The sequence below is a fragment of the Panthera leo genome, chromosome D4 (assembly GCF_018350215.1).
Source record: "Panthera leo isolate Ple1 chromosome D4, P.leo_Ple1_pat1.1, whole genome shotgun sequence".
Classification (NCBI taxonomy): Eukaryota; Metazoa; Chordata; class Mammalia; order Carnivora; family Felidae; genus Panthera; species Panthera leo.
This window is the reverse complement of record NC_056691.1, coordinates 49,923,659-49,940,509: the sequence shown is the minus strand read 5'-3', so window position 1 is coordinate 49,940,509 and position 16,851 is coordinate 49,923,659. Positions and strand designations below refer to the sequence as shown.

Below are 16,851 nucleotides of genomic sequence, written 5' to 3'. Positions count from 1 at the left end.
TTGTGATAGAGAGCATAAGAAATATCAATGCGATGAGTTAAGTGTCAATTTCTTTTCTTCCCCAGGGTTGCAGAAAACAGAAACCAACTCCAGCTAGCTCCCATGAAAGGAATTTATTGATAGGACACCCGGGTCCTGACATCTAAGAGTTAAAATAACCAGTCTTTGGATGAGCCAGAGCCAGGCAACTCCAGGGCCCTCAGAAAAGGACAATTATGGACTTCTCTAGAACACTGACATCCATATTTCTCATTTTAGTGACCTGTAGTGTCAGATGAATGAGCTCTGGCCAGGAAGGTAGGGTCCATGATTGCTAGAGGACCCTTGTCTGTATCAGGGGCAACTCCCAAGGCAAGGGGAATATTAGGAGCTAGTAAATTTTTAAGGCTTTAATGAGGTGTAATTGTCATATAATAAACTATACCTATTTAGAATGTACAAATGGATGTATTTTCATATATACACAAAATTATATACAATTATATTTGTTATATATTATATCTATTTATCAGGAAAACTATAACTGTGATGAAAATAATGAATATATCCATCATCCTTGAAAGTTTCTTTGTGCTCCTCTGTATTCCCCCTCTCTCCTACCTCTCTGTGCTCCTCTACCTGTTCCCAGCCAATCACTGATCTGCTTTTGTCGCTATAGATTAATTTGCATTTTCCAGAATTGTGTATAAATGGGATCATATAATATGTGCTCCTTCTTGTCTGTTTTTTTTCACTTGGTATAATTATTTTGAGATTCACCTATGTTGTAGCTTGCATCAGTGCTTCATTCTTTTTCAAGGCATGTAATATTCCATTGTATGGATATACCACAGTTTGTTTATCCATTCACTTCTTCATGGGCATTTATGTTGCTTCTGGTTTGGAGCTCTTACCAATAAACTTGCTATGAAAATTCAGGCACAAGTCTTTGCTTAGGTATGTGTTTTCACTTTTCTTGGGTAAAAACCTAGGACTAGAATGGCTGGGTCATATTCTAAGTGTATATTTAATTTTTTCAGAACCTGCCAAGCAGTTTTCCAAAGTGGTTGTTGCATGTGTTACATTCCCACCAGCAATGTAGGAGAGTTCCAGCAGTTCCATATCCTCACCTCCACTTGGTATGTATCCAGAACTTATTTTTAGAAAACTCTCAAAACTTAATACTAAGAAGACCAATAACCCAATTTTTAAAAATGAGTAAAAGATTTCAATAGATAATTTGCTAAGGAAGATATACAGTGGCAAACAAACACATGAAAAGATATTTAACATCATCAGTCATTAGAGAAATGAAAATTAAAAGCACAGTGGCAAGCTTATTCAAATAGCTAACATTCAAAGGAAGCTAATAATTTTACATTATTCTGCTGCCCATTTTATAGATGAGAAAACTGAGGCTCCAGGAATTAAGTGACTTGACCAAGCTATCCAGTGATAGAATTTGAATTTGAACCTGGGTCTGCTAACCCCTGCTTAATCTTGATGCTATGCCAGCAGTAGTCCTTTGAAGTAGGCTTCACAAGCAAGATTGAAAACGGGGGAACTCACTTACTACTCAGGAGTAAAATTTCCATTTCCTCTCCTGATGAGACAGGCTACCACCACTCATAGTGAACTTTATGGAACTTCAAGTTTTGGTGTCTGTTTTGCCTAAATGATAGATTTTGTTTTTCTAACATCCAGCTTCGTCTAGGTGCCTCTGAGAGAAGTACTCAAAGTCTGGGGATGCCCACCAAAGCTTCTTTGGTCCAATGAAGACAGAGGTCTGTTTAACCATGATCATTACGAGTATAAGTTTTGTTTTGTTTTGTTTTGTTTTGTTTTGTTTTGTTTTGGGGGGGGTGAATTCAGACAGATCTTAGTTTGAACCATAGATCTACTGTTTCTTAACTATGTGATCCCAAACAAGTTACTAAATACTTCGAGTTTGATTTCTTTGTCTGTAGACTGGGAATGATACTGACCTTACAGTGTTTTAAGGGTTAGAGGAGCCCATGTGTATACAGAGTTTGCCACAGTGTCCTGCACTTAACAGATGCCCAAAACACTATTACCATGTCACAAATAATAATATATAACCCCACTAAGAATAGGTGTGTTAAGCTTCTCACTCACTATGAAACCTACCTAAACCACAAGCTCATCACTAGCTTATGTCTCACATTTCTCTGTAGACTTTGCTCCTTTCTTTAGGAAATGCTAATCCACCATTAGAGAGGATGGTATTTAATTCTATAGGAATCACTAAGTCTTAAGAAATAGTTATTCTTTAATTGTAAATGTATCCTTCAGTTAGAAATATTCTTTGAAGGGAGTATCTGTGGTTGCCGTTGGGCCACATCAGCGGAGTACGTGCATGGATGCTGTAGAGTTCAATGATCAGATATGCAGGAATCGCGTGGTGTAAAGAAATCAAAGTAAATGTAATAAAGAGCTCCGCAGAGCACCGTTACTCACGCTCAGGTTGCTTGGCTTACAAACCTTATCAGGCACTCACACTCTGTACACTTCCTTCATCCTTTACCCGCTCTGACGCCACCAGCTCTTTTTCCAGGCGCCTGGAGGTGCTGCTTTAGCTACCAATGATCTGTTTTCCTCTGTCCTGTTATTTTGTTTCTGAAATGCAATCAGTGTTTTCAGTCTGTACTTGGGGACTACAGGGAGCTTCCTCCAAGCGCCTGGATGTAAAATTATGAGGGGAGACAAGCCAGTTTCTCTGGTGGACACCTCCAGCCACTTTCTCTCAGGTAGTCCAGTAACGAGCTGGCCCTGCAGAGAGAGCCAGAGATTGTACTGGTTGGCACCAATGCGCGTAATGTGAACTTCGCAGAAGATGGCCTCTGAGTGTACAGGGTTTTTCACACTGGCAAGGCTCTTGTGGTATGGGGTGGCAGAGCACTGGGGAGGTCTTTATCCTAGAACACGACTTAAATGGTCTCCAGCTGTGCCGGTTTAAGCGGGACACACCTACCTTAAATCTTGGGATGGCCAGAGACTAGGGGACTGCCTCCAACATGTTCCTTGAGCCCAAATGTTGATACTTTCATCATTGTGTGTCATTGTGGTGTTTGACCCTGTCTCTTTTGCAACAGAAAAATACTTCATACTTTTTTTTTTTTATAATTTGACTTAAAAACAAGCTTATAACACTTTAGAGTGGAGATGCTTAGATTCAACCCCAAGGCCTGCAAGATATACTCATAACTCATCTGGTAGATCCATTTATTCCTTTTTTTAAAAAAATTGTGTAAAATACAGGCAACATCAAGTTTACATCTTTCCCATTTTTGAGTGTGTGGTTCAGTGGTACTAGATACATTCATACTGTTGTGCAACCATCACCACCATCTGTCTCCAGAATTATTTTCATCTTGCAAACTGAAACTCTATACCCATTAAAGAATAGCTCCCCATTCCCTTTTATCCGCCCCTGACAGCCACTGTTCTTTCTGTCTCTGTGATTGTGCTTACTCTAGGTACCTCATGTCACTGGAGTCATACAGTATTTGTCTCTTTGTTCCATTCATTCTTAAGGTATGTTGATAGACTCAGAAGGTAGGAGATTTTCTAGAATGCTTGGCAAGGAAATCCATGTAGAAAGTTGGGTAAATCGTGCTATCTACCTTGATACCATTAAGCACTTGTGTATCTGGTTTTCTTCATTCCAATTCCATGTTCACAAAGCAATCCTCTGATTATGTTATGGTTTCTCAGAGTAGATCCAATTAGTTGCCTCCTCTCCCAGCATCCATCCCATCCCATTTACACTGTACAGCATTGTGTCACAGTTTGGGGGGTATTGACCTCCCTAAACTCCAGAGGTGAACCATAAACCAATTCTCAGGAACCCATATGCTTTTTTAAACATTTAATTAATTAATTGTTTAATTTACATCCAAGTTAGTTAGCATATGATTTCAGGAGTAGATTCCTTAATGCTCCTTACATATTTAGCCCATCCCTCCTCCCACAACCCCTCCAGTAACCGTCTGTTTGTTCTCTATATTTAAGAGTCTCTTATGTTTTGCCCCCTCCCTGTTTTTGTATTATTTTTGCTTCCCTTTCTTTATGTTCATCTGTTTAGTATCTTAAATTCCTCATATGAGTGAAGTCATATGGTATTTGTCTTTCTCTGACTGACTAATTTCATGTAGCATAATACCCTCCAGTTCCATCCACGTAGTTGCAAATGGCAAGATTTCATTCTTTCTGATTGCTGAGTAATGCTCCATTGTATACATATACCACATATTCTTTATCCATTCATCCGTTGATGGACATTTGGGCTCTTTCCATACTTTGGCTATTGTCCATAGCATTGCTATCAACATTGGGGTGCATGTGTCCCTTCGAAACAGCACACCAGTATCTCTTGGGTAAATACCTAGTAGTGTAATTGCTTGGTCATAGGGTAGTTCAATTTTTAATTTTTTGAGGAACCTCCACACTGTTTTCCAGACTGGCTGCACCAGTTGGCATTCCCACCAGCATGACAAAAGTGTTCCTCTTTCTCTGCATCCTCGCCAACATCTGTCGTTGCCTGGGTTGTTAATTTTAGCCATTCTGACAGGTGTAAGGTGGTATCTCATTGCGGTTTTGATTTGTATTTGCCTGATGATGAGTGATATTGAACATTTTTTCATGTGTCGGTTGGCCATCTGGATGTCTTCTTTGGATAAGTGTCTATTCATGTCTTGTGCCCATTTCTTCACTGGATTACCATTTTTGAGGGTGTTGAGTTTGATAAGTTCTTTATGGATTTTAGATACTAACCCTTTATCTGATATGTCATTTGAAAATATTTTCTACCATTCTGTCAATTGCCTTTCAGTTTTGCCAATTGTTTCCTTCACTGTGCAGAAGATTTTTATTTTGATGAGGTCCCAGTAGTTCATTTTTGCTTTTGTTTCTCTTGCCTCCAAGGACACGTTGAGTAAGCAGTTGCTGTGGCCGAGGTCAAAAAGGTTTTTGCCTGCTTTCTCCTCTGAGAATTTGATGGCTTCCTGTCTTACATTTAGGTCTTTCATCCATTTTGAGTTTATTTTTGTGTATGGTGTAAGAAAGTGGTCCAGCTTCATTTTTCTGCATGTTGCTGCCCAGTTTACCCAGCACCACTTGCTGAAGAGACTGTCTTTATTCCATTGGATATTCTTTCCTGCTTTGTCAAAGATTAGTTGGCCATACATTTGTGGGTCCATTTCTGGGTTCTCTATTGTGTTCCATTGATCTGAGTGTCTGTTCTTGTGCCAATACCATACTGTCTTGATGATTACAGCTTTGTAATATGCCTTGAAGTCTGGGATTGCGATGCCTCCAGCTTTGTTTTTCTTTTTCAAGATTGCTTTGGCTGTTCTGGGTCTTTTCTGGTTCCATACAAATTTTAGGATTGTTTGTTCTAGCTCTGTGAACAATGCTATTTTAAATAACAATGTTATTTTAATAGGCCCATACTCTTTGTCACAGCCATTGACTTGGCTATGGACACTGACCTAGGCCTAAACCAATCCTCTGGCTATAGTAATTAATTAATGGACAGGTACCTACCTAAGTTGGCCCAATCAAAGTGAAGTTTAAGAACTTTGATAGTTAGACAGAAAGAAGCCATCCTTATTTTACTGAAGTTGAATTTAAAAAAAATGTGCATACATCTTATTGCTGTAAGCAGCCACTTTGTAACCATGAGAAGAAGTAATCCTAGAAGGGTCTCAATATTATGGAAAATAGAGTGAATATATGGAAAGAAACTTAATCTTTGGTGACAGCCTTAAACTGCTGGATCAGGCCTTACCTGAAACACTCCCTACCACAGACCTTTTGAGCTCTTGAGTTAATAAATTCTCTTTTTGTTTAACCAAATGAGCTGGGTTTTACTTGTTTTTAGGTACACTTTAATAGATTATCCATAAAAATCTGTGTACAGGGTCAGAAAACAATGATTAGATGGACTTTATACATTCCCTTTGGTACTAATTTCTCATTATGAAAAAATAAAGTGTTATTTCAATTTGACACATTATTTTCTTCAGCTTGTTTAATGTGATATATGGATTCTTCCCCAGGAGGCTGACAAATTTTAATTTCTGGCTTTGTCCTACAAGGGACCACAGTAATACTGTCAAGGTAAGGAATAGTATATTAAGGGGGTGTCTTGGGAGAAGACCTTAATGACCATATATGGTCTGCCTTGAAAGCTCTACTTGAATTTGAGCTTCCATTTCATCCCTTTGAACTTCTGTAGCCACTGGAAATTCTTCTGAATATCTGTGATTGCTCTAAATTAGCGACCAATGCCAGCTGTGCTGTTGGCTACCTGGTCTCTCACACTTGGTTCCCCAATCCTGAGAGTCTCTTACCTTAGGTCCTGTTGCGTTCTCTAGTTACTAATGGGTAGCCAAGTCTGCTTTCTACAAAGCTGTGAGCCCTTTGCACGTGGCCACGATGGAAGTGATAACATCCAGCACAACGCCTAGTATATAGTGCGTTGACTCTGCATCTGAGGGCCCCCCCCTCGTTCTGTCTTTGGCAGCCCTGAGAAGGTTAGAAGATACCAAGTTCAGTGAAGGCTCAAACTTTTTCCCCATCTTGTTGGACACTCTTTCCAGTTATCCAGAGGTACTGGATGAGAATTTTTGTGTGTGGTAAAATTGTGTGTTCTCAGTGTTTCCCTCCTTCCTACTCCTCTTAAAGAGATCTGTGTATCATTTCCTCTTTTGCTGGCCCTGGGTAAAAATATACTACACATAGAACAGGAGGGTTGTTTCCAAATGGTGTACTCATGAAACATTTCTTTCTAAAAGGACTCAAGATTAAAAAAAAAAAAAAGGTGGTACTGTAATTATACAGAAAATCTGAGTGTTTTTTGCTTTTAATTTTACTCTAGAAGTTAAGGGCTCTTTGAATGAAGGGAGAGTTGTGGATGAAATTCTGTTCAGCCTTCCTTTAGGAAATGTTCATGGACATACACTCCATCAGTTTTAGCTAAATGCAGAGAGGCTTGTCCTGTCACCATCAAGACAAGACATACTTGGAATTCCAGTCCATAAACATTTAAATGCGGTCACTCTAAACCTATTGTGGCCCTGACTTGTATTTTCTCATTTCTAGTGACGGGACCATTTTTTAACAGAGCATTCTGTGTGAACTGGTTGAATGGAGTGCCATGAAAGTCTTTAATAAATTATAGGTGGATTTATGGGTTCTGGTCTGGGCCAAGGTAGGTTGGCTGAGTTTAAGTGAATTGGGACATATTCATCCAGAAGGTCCAGTGGGGCCTTAGGGAAAAGAGATTCACGAATGGATGCGATGTTTTTCACCTCATAGGCTTCCTATTGTACATGGGCAACTGTTTCTAGGATTGAATAATCCCATCACATTAATGTGACACATTGTCTAGTTGGTTATTTAGAACAACTTCTTCAGAGTAACCCAAGTTACCTTTTGTACAATCATAGGAGTGAGCAAACTCTCAAAATCAGCCCCATGGTTAAAACAGCAAAGCATCAAAGCAATCCAAGATGGATGGTCCTCATTTATAGGCTTCACATCTTTAAGAACAGATACTTCACATCCTCTCTTGTGACTAGTGTTTCCCAGTGTGTATTATATTTTCTACCTCCTGTGCTCCCATTAGGAGGAAGAGATGACTATAGATGATGGGTCAGAGCTTTGCTGAGCTCGGCCACTTGGAGGGATGTCATTGGCTGTGTCAGTCTACTTGATTGTCCATACTTGTTTATAAGTAAACCTCCGGGACGCCTGGGTGGCTTGGCCGGTTAAGCGTCCGACTTCGGCTCAGGTCATGATCTCACCGTCTGTGAGTTCGAGCCCCGCATCGGGCTCTGTGCTGACAGCTCAGAGCCTGGAGCCTGTTTCAGATTCTGTGTCTCCCTCTCTCTCTGCCCCTCCCCTGTTCATGCTCTGTCTCTCTCTGTCTCAAAAATAAATAAACGTTAAAAAAAAAAATTAAAAAAAATATAAGTAAACCTCCTGTGAACTATGCTTGTGAGAAAAATGTGAAGATGAGAGGGAGCTAGGTTCTAAATTAGACAGCAGTGTTTCCCTAAAAGTGGGGCCAAAGTGGTAGCAGAAGCTGTGTGTTTGGACATACTTGCTGGAATAACTGGGATTTTTGAAGGAAAGTTCAGAAATCCTGAAGGTTATGTATGTTGAACATGCATATTGAAAAGGAGAAGGTGCCTGGGTGGCTCAGTTGGTTAAGCGGCTGTGTTCGGCTCAGGTCATGATCTCGAGGTCCAATAGTTCGAGCCCCACGTCGGGCTCAGTGCTGACAGCTCAGAGCCTGGAGCCTGCTTTGGATTCTGTGTCTCCCCCCTCTCTGCTCCTTCCCAGCTCACACTCTGTCTCTGTCTCTCTCAAAAATAAGTGTTTAAAAAAAAATTAAAAGAAAAGGAGAGAGCTGTTCCATTTCCTGCCGAAAACAATCACATGGACTTAATTCCTACCTGAATAAAGGTGTGCATTGTGCCTCCCCTTTTCTTGACATGAGTTTCTCTTCATCTCTTTGGGATGGTTGATAATAAGAGGGGATGTCTGGTATCTGTCTTCACTGAACTTGTGTGGTCACTTTCTGCTGCTCAGGACAGCGATACAGCCAAGTGACACCGCTCAGCTAATGACTGATGTTTCTAAAGCAAAACAAGGGCAGTTTTATCTAAGAGAAAATTTTCTTCCCTTATTTTCCTCTTTCAGAAGATCCCTGGGAAGGCTAGAATTTATATGCTGTGTGTGCACTTTAAGAGCTCCTGGTGGATGGTGCAAAGGACAAGATAAAAATAAAGAAGGGAAGATAATGAGCAAACTCCTCTTTGTTGGCAAAAATCTTTGTTTTTCTGCCTCCAAAGTTTTCTGTAACGTTTCCATTGACCTAGAAGCTATTGTGCTTTCTGGTGAGTTTCTGTGAAGGCCCTACTCTATGTGGAGAAAGGCCAACAAAAGAGCAATTCCTGATGCATGGGATGGAATTGTCTCTTCTATAGAATCAAGTTGTAAAATGAATCTGGACATTTGTCTGGGGGTGTCTTAACACTGGAAGCAGCTTTACGCAAGTAAGAAAGAAATGGAACTAGTGATCAAAGTGTATTGATATTTTTAGGATCTTGGTACATATTGCCAGTGTGAACCCAAGAGAGGTCACAGTAGTTAATACACACACTAGCTGGGTCGGAGCACTCAGCAACATTATTACTACCTTTTACATCTTTACTAATGTGGTAGACTGAAAAAGACGTTGAGCCCGATTCAAAAGTCTGCTTACTGTATGGTTCTATTTATGTGATATCCTGGAGAAGGAAAAGCTATTGGGGGAAAAATGTTGGATCAGGGTTTGGGTGTGAGAAGGATCGTGACAGGAGAGAGATCGGAGGGAATTTCTTGGGGGTAATGGAAATGTTCCGTATCTCGATTTTGCTGGTGTTTTCATGACTATATGTATTTGTCAAGACTCACTGAACTATACACTTGAAAAGGGTGAATTTTGCTGTACATAAATTATACGTCAATAAACCTGACTTTTAAAAAATGACATTGCCTTGTGGTTTTAAGTCACAGCTCTTTGGCTTTGCAGTGAAATTGAGCAGCTTTATATTTATTTGCCATTTATAGTCCTTCTTTGGAGAATTGTCTTTTCATCCCATTGCAGAATTGTCTGCAGGGTCTGAGACTTTTTCCTACTAATGGGGATAATCTTTTAATATTGCCTGTCAAACTTGCTATTTTTTTTTCCTGAATTTCTTTTACCTTTATTTGTGACTATTTTATTTGATCTAGCCTAATTTATTGACTTTTACTCTAGTGGTTGCTTTACTTTTCTAGCAGAACTTGCTGATAGAAACTCTTGAAACACCGAAATGTTTCAGTACATGCTACTTCAGTTTCCCTTGGGAATTCATCAGGTATGGTGTGGGGAGTCTTTTCAAAATAAAAGAGGAAAACAGGGGCGCCTGGATGTCTCATTCCGTTAAGCGACAGACTCTTGATTTCGGCTCAGGCCACGATCTCATGGTTGTTGAGATCTAGCCCTAAATCTCCGTGAGTGACATCTGCACCGAGTATGGAGGCTGCCTAAGAGTTTTTTTTTTCTCTCTCTCTACTGCCCCATCCCCTCTCGTGCTCTGTCTCTTAAAAAACAAAACAAAAACAAACAACAAAACCTCCAAGAAAACCAGAAGAAAGAAACGAAAAGAAGAAAACAACTCCTCCATGCATCACTGTAATAGTTGCCCTCCTTCAAAGTCACTCACTGGGCTCATCCTGTCCTCCTGGCTCCACTGGGCTGAGCCCTGAGCCACAGCCATGGCCTCCCAGCCTCATGCTCTCCCCATGGCGTCAGCAACAGCAGCTTGGGCACAGGGCACTGCAAAGCGATTTATACTGACAGAAATCGACCAAAGCCTCAATCAGTCGAAAACCTCATTTAACACTTCCCTCTGCTCTCTGGTTTTTGGAAGTTCTGCTTTGTCCTGATTTGCTCCGTAATGGGATTGAGGGAAAAAAATAGTACCTCGCTTTTACATTTCAGTAACTACTGAATGCTCACTGTGTGCCTGGAGCTCTGCTGGGTGCTAGACACACAACGGTGGGTGAGACAGACGAAGTTTCTGTCCTGATAGAAGTGACAAGCTGATTACGCCATCGCCAATGGATGAGTACCAAATTGTGACAAAATAGTCGGAAGTTAGGGGCACCTACGTGGCTCAGTCAGTTGAGGCTCCGACTCTCGGTTTCGGCTCAGGTCATGATCTCACAGTTCTTGGGTTCGAGCTTCTCATCAGGCTCTATGCTGACAGCGAGGAACCTGCTTGGGATTCTCTCTCTCCCTCTTTCTCTCTGCCCCTCCCCCTCTCGTGCATAAGCATGTGCTCTCGCTCTCTCTCTCTCTAAATAAATAAGTAAACTTAAGACAAACCAGAAATTATGATAGGTGCTGTGATAGGTACAAAGATGTCCCCCTGTCACAAGTGGGTGTGTAGAGAGTGTCAGGGCTCCCTGTCTTCTCTGGTCTGAAAAGATTTATTTGGCCCCAGGCTTACTATATTTTCACATGTAGGAAGACTTCAGCACAAGAAAACTGTCTGCAAAGCCAGTGCCCTGTGGAATTATAAACAAATGTGACAAGCTGAGTGAGCTTGGTCAAGGCCAAATTTCTTCATCGTGGATAATCTAGATGATATTACCTGTCCTGGGGACTGCTGTGAGAATTAGCAAAAATAAACGTAAAAGAGGCAGAAGGGATGTGGCTGGAGGCTCTGGAGGCAGACAGCCAGGGTTCAAATCCTGGTTCCTCCATCTAATAGCTATCTCAGCTTCGTTATCTCACCTCTCTGTGCCTCAGTTTCCTCGTGAAGAGAACGGGGGTAGTAATAGTGTCTCCTCATAGGGCTGATCTGAGAATTAAATGGGAGAGAAAATATATGGCTTGTACAGCAGTGCTTGCCGGATGGAAAACATTTAATCAGAGCCAGCTTCCACCATTACCATCCTATCATCATCGCCACCTTCGTCACCAAGCTCAGGTCCCAACACGAGAATGAACAAATCCCCTCATGTACTGTAACCGTGTAGTTAGGTTGCTCTGGAACCACCATGCCCTGGGACTATAAGGAATAGACACACAGAATAAAGAGAATTGTGAGGAGCACAGTGGCTATAGACTCTGTGTGAAAAGGGTCAGGGATCTTATCTCACTTCCAACCCCATCTCCTTTTCCCTGCTTTACTGGGGAAATGACCTTGAAGGAGGAACAAGTGCACTCTGATAGATAGAACGGCTTTGGCCACAGCCCAGCCCCACCACCCAGGCACAGAGGAGAGCTCTCTGATGTCTCTTGAATGATTTAGCTTTATTGGCTCTTGTGTCTCTCTCCAAATTGCCTTCAGGATGAATGTCGTGGCCAGAACGCATAGAGGACACCAGCTTCCCAAGCAGCTCACAAGATGCGGATACTCTCTCCGTTTATGAAACAGGCTTCAAATTGGCCATTAGTGGAGGCTGTATTTTGCACCTCATGAAGAGGAAATGATACTGCGTTAGAAGTTCTGCATTGTGGCTTAGGCAGTGCATTAGAGGTGGGCTACAGGCCGGGTGGTTTCCTACTGGGCATAATACCCAACTTATTTTCATTTACATTACTTTCTCTACATCACTGACTGCACGAGGCATGAAACTGTTAAATGCACACAATTCCCAATTGCTTGACACAAATAGAAATGTTTAATGAATAATAATAAAGAAGGAGCCTATGGATGAAACCAATATGCAAAAACTGTGAGTGCGTGTTAACCAATCTTTCTCACTGCACAGAACTCAACAAACTTTCTCTTTTTCTCCCTCCCTCTCTCCCTTCCTCTCTCTCTCCTCCCCTCCCTGCCCCCTGCTCCTTCTTCCTTTCTACATTCTTTTTGAAAAGGCAAAGCAAATACATTTAAGTGGAACAGAATAGAGTAGTGTGGTATTGTTGACACAACAAACAGAATTCATGAATGTGAAAGGCTTTATCTGGAGGATTTTAAGGTGAAAGAAAGAAAGAAAGAGGGAAAGAAAGAGAAAGCAAAAGAAAGAAGGAAAGAAAAGAGATTTCATTTCCCTTCAGCTCTAAGGATGGGGGCAGTTTGGTTGCTGGTATGAAAGGGGATTTTAATTTACACATCTCATCTCAGTATCAGTTACATCTAATGTAACTAATGTTTTCCCAGCCCCACTGGCCCGTTAGGAGAGTCAGAGTGGGAAAAAGGAAGCCTGGCTTTGATGGGGAGTTTCATCGGCACCACATTCCAAGGCTTCTGCTTCTCTTGTGGATTGCCTTGAGCAGGACTGGATTCTTAAAGCCTCCATCGAAGTTGATGGATCTTCCCCTCCATCCCCATAGTTTTACTGTCATCTCATAACTTCGCTGTGGTGGAAGAGGTGTGTTGTTAACCGAGACCTGGATTGGAATCCAGACTCTGTCTTTCACAAGCAGTATGACTGGGCAAAATGATTTTAACCTCTTGGGTCCTCAAATTCCTCGTTTACAAGAGGAGCAACAAATATCTGTTTCTCATGGTTATTTCCCACATTCTGATAATAGAAGCTCAAGTATATAGACATATACACAGAAAAGAGACTGGAAGGAAGAACAACACCATGTGAACAATGACTGTTGATTTTTCCTCTTTGTTCAGCATTTTTCGACTTTCTATGTAGGCAAGCATTGTCTTCCAATAGGAAAATCATAGTTTACAAAAGCACTTATTTTCTTGTTTGAGCAAACATGGACTATAACAATATTTATTGATTTTCCTTTCTCTTTTTTCTTTGTTCCATACAATCTGCTTCTCTCTTTCTCTTTTGAAAGGAAAACAGATATGGGGTGTATTGGTTTCCAATTGCTGCTGAAACAAGTTACAAGCTTAGTGGCTCAAAACTACCCAAATGCATTCTTTTCCAGTTCTGGAGATCAGAAGTCTTGAAATGAGTCTTAACGGGCTAAGTGGGAATGTAGGAAGGGCTGGCTCTTTGGAGGGTGTGAAGAGAGAATCTATTTCTTTGCTTTTTTCAGCTTTTTGTAGCTGCCTGTATTCCTTGCCTTGTGGCTTCTTCTCCATCTTCAAAGCACATGACTGCAGTCCGTCTGCTTCTCCCTATACAAGGAGACATCCTCTGGATAATCCAGCATTATCTCCTCATCTCAAGATCCTTCGTGCAAAGGATCCTTTTTGTCATCTAAGGTAAATACATGGAGATCTTGTGGGAGGCTGTCATTCCACCTAACACACAGGGTTGATGTGAGAGGTGAAGGATTAAATGAAAACTGAGCAAGAAAAAAAAAAGCAACAAAGTTTCTGATAATGTGAAATAACAAACCAAGTACTTTTTCTAGAACATCCACTCAATTCTTACAGCGTTTAACTGTACTGGACCAAGTGCCCTGGCAAGAAATACAGGGCATTTGGATCTGGTATGAACACAGAAGCTGATATATTCCATTAGAAAAACAAAATTATGGCACACAACAATAAAAAAGTATCAAATCCCTTGTCCCCCAATCTCCAAGGGGCCAGAAATTCAGTCTAAAATCATTATTGTTGTTATTATTATTGTTATTGTTTCTTTGAAATGTCAGTTCTTCCTGTTGAAAGGCATCAGAAAGACCCAGGTCAGGGATTACTCCTTGATTCCAAAGCAGCCTGTTTTCTTCAGCTTGGTACCCAGATGTGCCAAGAATGATTTTGTTTTTAAAAGGCAAAAAAGTTCAAATTATTATTTGTTGTTGCAAAAATGCCACAGGTTATTAAACTAACATCAAGAATAGATATAATCAGATCTCATCTATTAATAATGAGGTTCTGTCTTAATGTGATCATTATAGGTATGTGCCTCATACCTAGCAGCTACCATCTAACATAATAACAACCTGAAATAATGAGTTGCCAGCATGATATTTTTCTTCTGTGAAGGGTTATACCTATAGGGTTGCCTTTTTCTTTTCTTATAACAACAACAACAATAATAAACTGTAACATTTTAGACAGAGACAGGTGTAAGTTTTATTTGAAATATAATGGTTACTGCTTAACATCTTTACAGTTAAGATTTGTTACACAGCCAACACAAAAATGTTTTGAAACCCATGTTATTACTACTTATAATGATGATCCAAGAGCCAGAAAAGCTCCTATAACTTTTTATAACGTCTCCTGTGTGTGTGCCTGGGTGTGAAAGAGACAGAGACAGAGACAGAGAAAGAGAGACACATACACACACACACATACACACACACACACACACACACACACACACACACAGAGTTCCAAGATATGACTGTACTTATAGGCCAATGTACTAAAAAATTTAAATTTTTTTCTCATATACAAGCCTTTCAACTGCAATCCTTTCCTTTCTCTAAGGCATAGGCTCAGAAAAGACATAAATTAAGTCTTTGTGAACAGAGGCAGAGCCAGACCACGTCCTGAATAGTTTAGCTTCCTCTGCAGCAGGTTATTACAAATAGTTGTGCTGAGGCTTGCTCACAAAATCCTATTTAATCCTTAATGCAGTTGAATTCTATGGGGTGCAGTTACCTAGAGACCAGATTAGGCAAACTTAAGCATCAGGAATGAGAGTGAATGCAGAAATAAGGGGCTGAGACCCAAGAATCTGAGCACCTGACAACAGCAAAATGTGCTGAGAAAAACTCAAGGTTGGCCAATTCTGACTTCCCTATCTCCGATGGTTATTCCACAGTCCTACCGCTCTCTCCCTTTACTGCTAGACTCTGCTTCCTCACAGTCTGCTCTCTTCCAGCTCTGCAGAATGACTTTTGCTCTTCCAGCCTGGCTTTGGGGCAGCCTCCAGGATCTCCCCACGTTAATCCTCAGACTTGAGCTCCCTGCAGCGTTAGCGCTACAGCCCAGTTGTGGCAAAATCTGGAAGCTCTCTTTGTCTCTGCTTCCTCAGCACCAGGCTTTCCTGGTTCTTCCCTGGCTCTTTGTCCCCCTGTGCTCTGCCGGCTCCCATGGCTCATCTGCCCTGGAAACATTGTCATTCCCCTGGAAACATTGTCATTCCCCAGGCTTATTTTCTTGCCCAGGTGCCATGATCGGATCTTTAGTGGTAACTTCTAAGTCTGTATCTCTAGCCTTGTCTCTTGCTAATGAGATCCGGACTGGAGTTTTCACCCACTCACCACGTGGCTCCACGCCAATGTTCCAACAGCCTCACAAACCATACGAGTCCAGCTTTGCTCATTAGCTACAGTTGTCTCTCCATCTTCTGTCCTCACCTACCCTGTTCTTACTGACCCTTTTGGTTAAAAGCCTCACCTGCCTCTGACTCCTTGTTTCTTCCTTTGCTAGATTCCCTCATCCCTCAGTTCTGAACTTTCTTGTTTGGTGAGAAAACATGTCTCCCCTCATTCCCAATTCCTGCCTGGATGATTATAGAAATGACTTAACTGATCTCTCTGCTTCCAAACCAGCTTTCATTCTCCTGTTAGAACTAACTTAAAAAAAATTTTTTTTTTTGATGTTTATTTATTTTTGAGACAATGCAAGAGACAGAGTGCAAGCAGCAGAGGGGCAGACAGAGGGAGACACAGAATCTGAGGCAGGCTCCAGGCTCTGAACTGTCAGCTCAGAGCCCGACGTGGGGCTCAAACTCATGAAGCGTGAGATCATGATCTGAGCTGAAGTCGGACGCTTAACTGACTGAGCTACTTAGGCGCCTCTGTTAGAACTAACTTTTTAAAACACTGGTGGACTCATGATACTGCTAGCAGTACTAATATACATAGTAGTTGCTCAATAAATGCTATTTCATTGCTTCCTTGGCTTCAGTGACTTTATCTGGTAAATTGAAAGATTTAGATTAGATAGCTCTAAATCTAGCCTTCCTCAGATATTGTACATGCCTCTAAGAAATAAAGGATGGGGTTTTCATCTGACTTCTGCCTGAAAATCTTATCATGGATGAATCTGGGCCTGTACCTGAAGAGTGATCCCAACATTTGAGAGCTTTTTTTCATTTCTTTTCTTTTCTTTCTCTCTCTCTCTCTCTCTTTTTTTTTAACTTGGAACCTCTTTCTCTCTGCTCATGGTTTTAACCAATGTCAGAATACCTCAAGCTCTAAAATCAGTGATACTTAGAATATAAGAAGTAGTCTGCTGAGAAATAGGACACTGGGCCATTTTCTATAGGGTGGACTATTTAAAATACCTCTTCATATCTATAAAATAAAGAGGTTGAATTAGTGAGCTCTCATTCTGCTTCCAAAAAGTCAGTGTCTCTTTGGAACCTCATTTATATGCTGAATTGGCATTTTTAAAAATGTTTATTCATTTTTTGAGAGAGAGAGAG

The 16,851-nt window shown here is 41.0% G+C and overlaps 1 long non-coding RNA gene across 1 annotated transcript; it reads left to right on the top strand.

Annotated features, from left to right (window-relative positions):
- Window positions 1-698: 698 nt before the first annotated feature.
- LOC122204807 lies at window positions 699-9,522 on the top strand. Its single transcript, XR_006195789.1, has 4 exons — window positions 699-1,118; window positions 1,684-1,763; window positions 6,060-6,120; window positions 8,710-9,522. It is a non-coding gene; the product is annotated as an uncharacterized LOC122204807 (long non-coding RNA).
- Window positions 9,523-16,851: the final 7,329 nt, after the last annotated feature.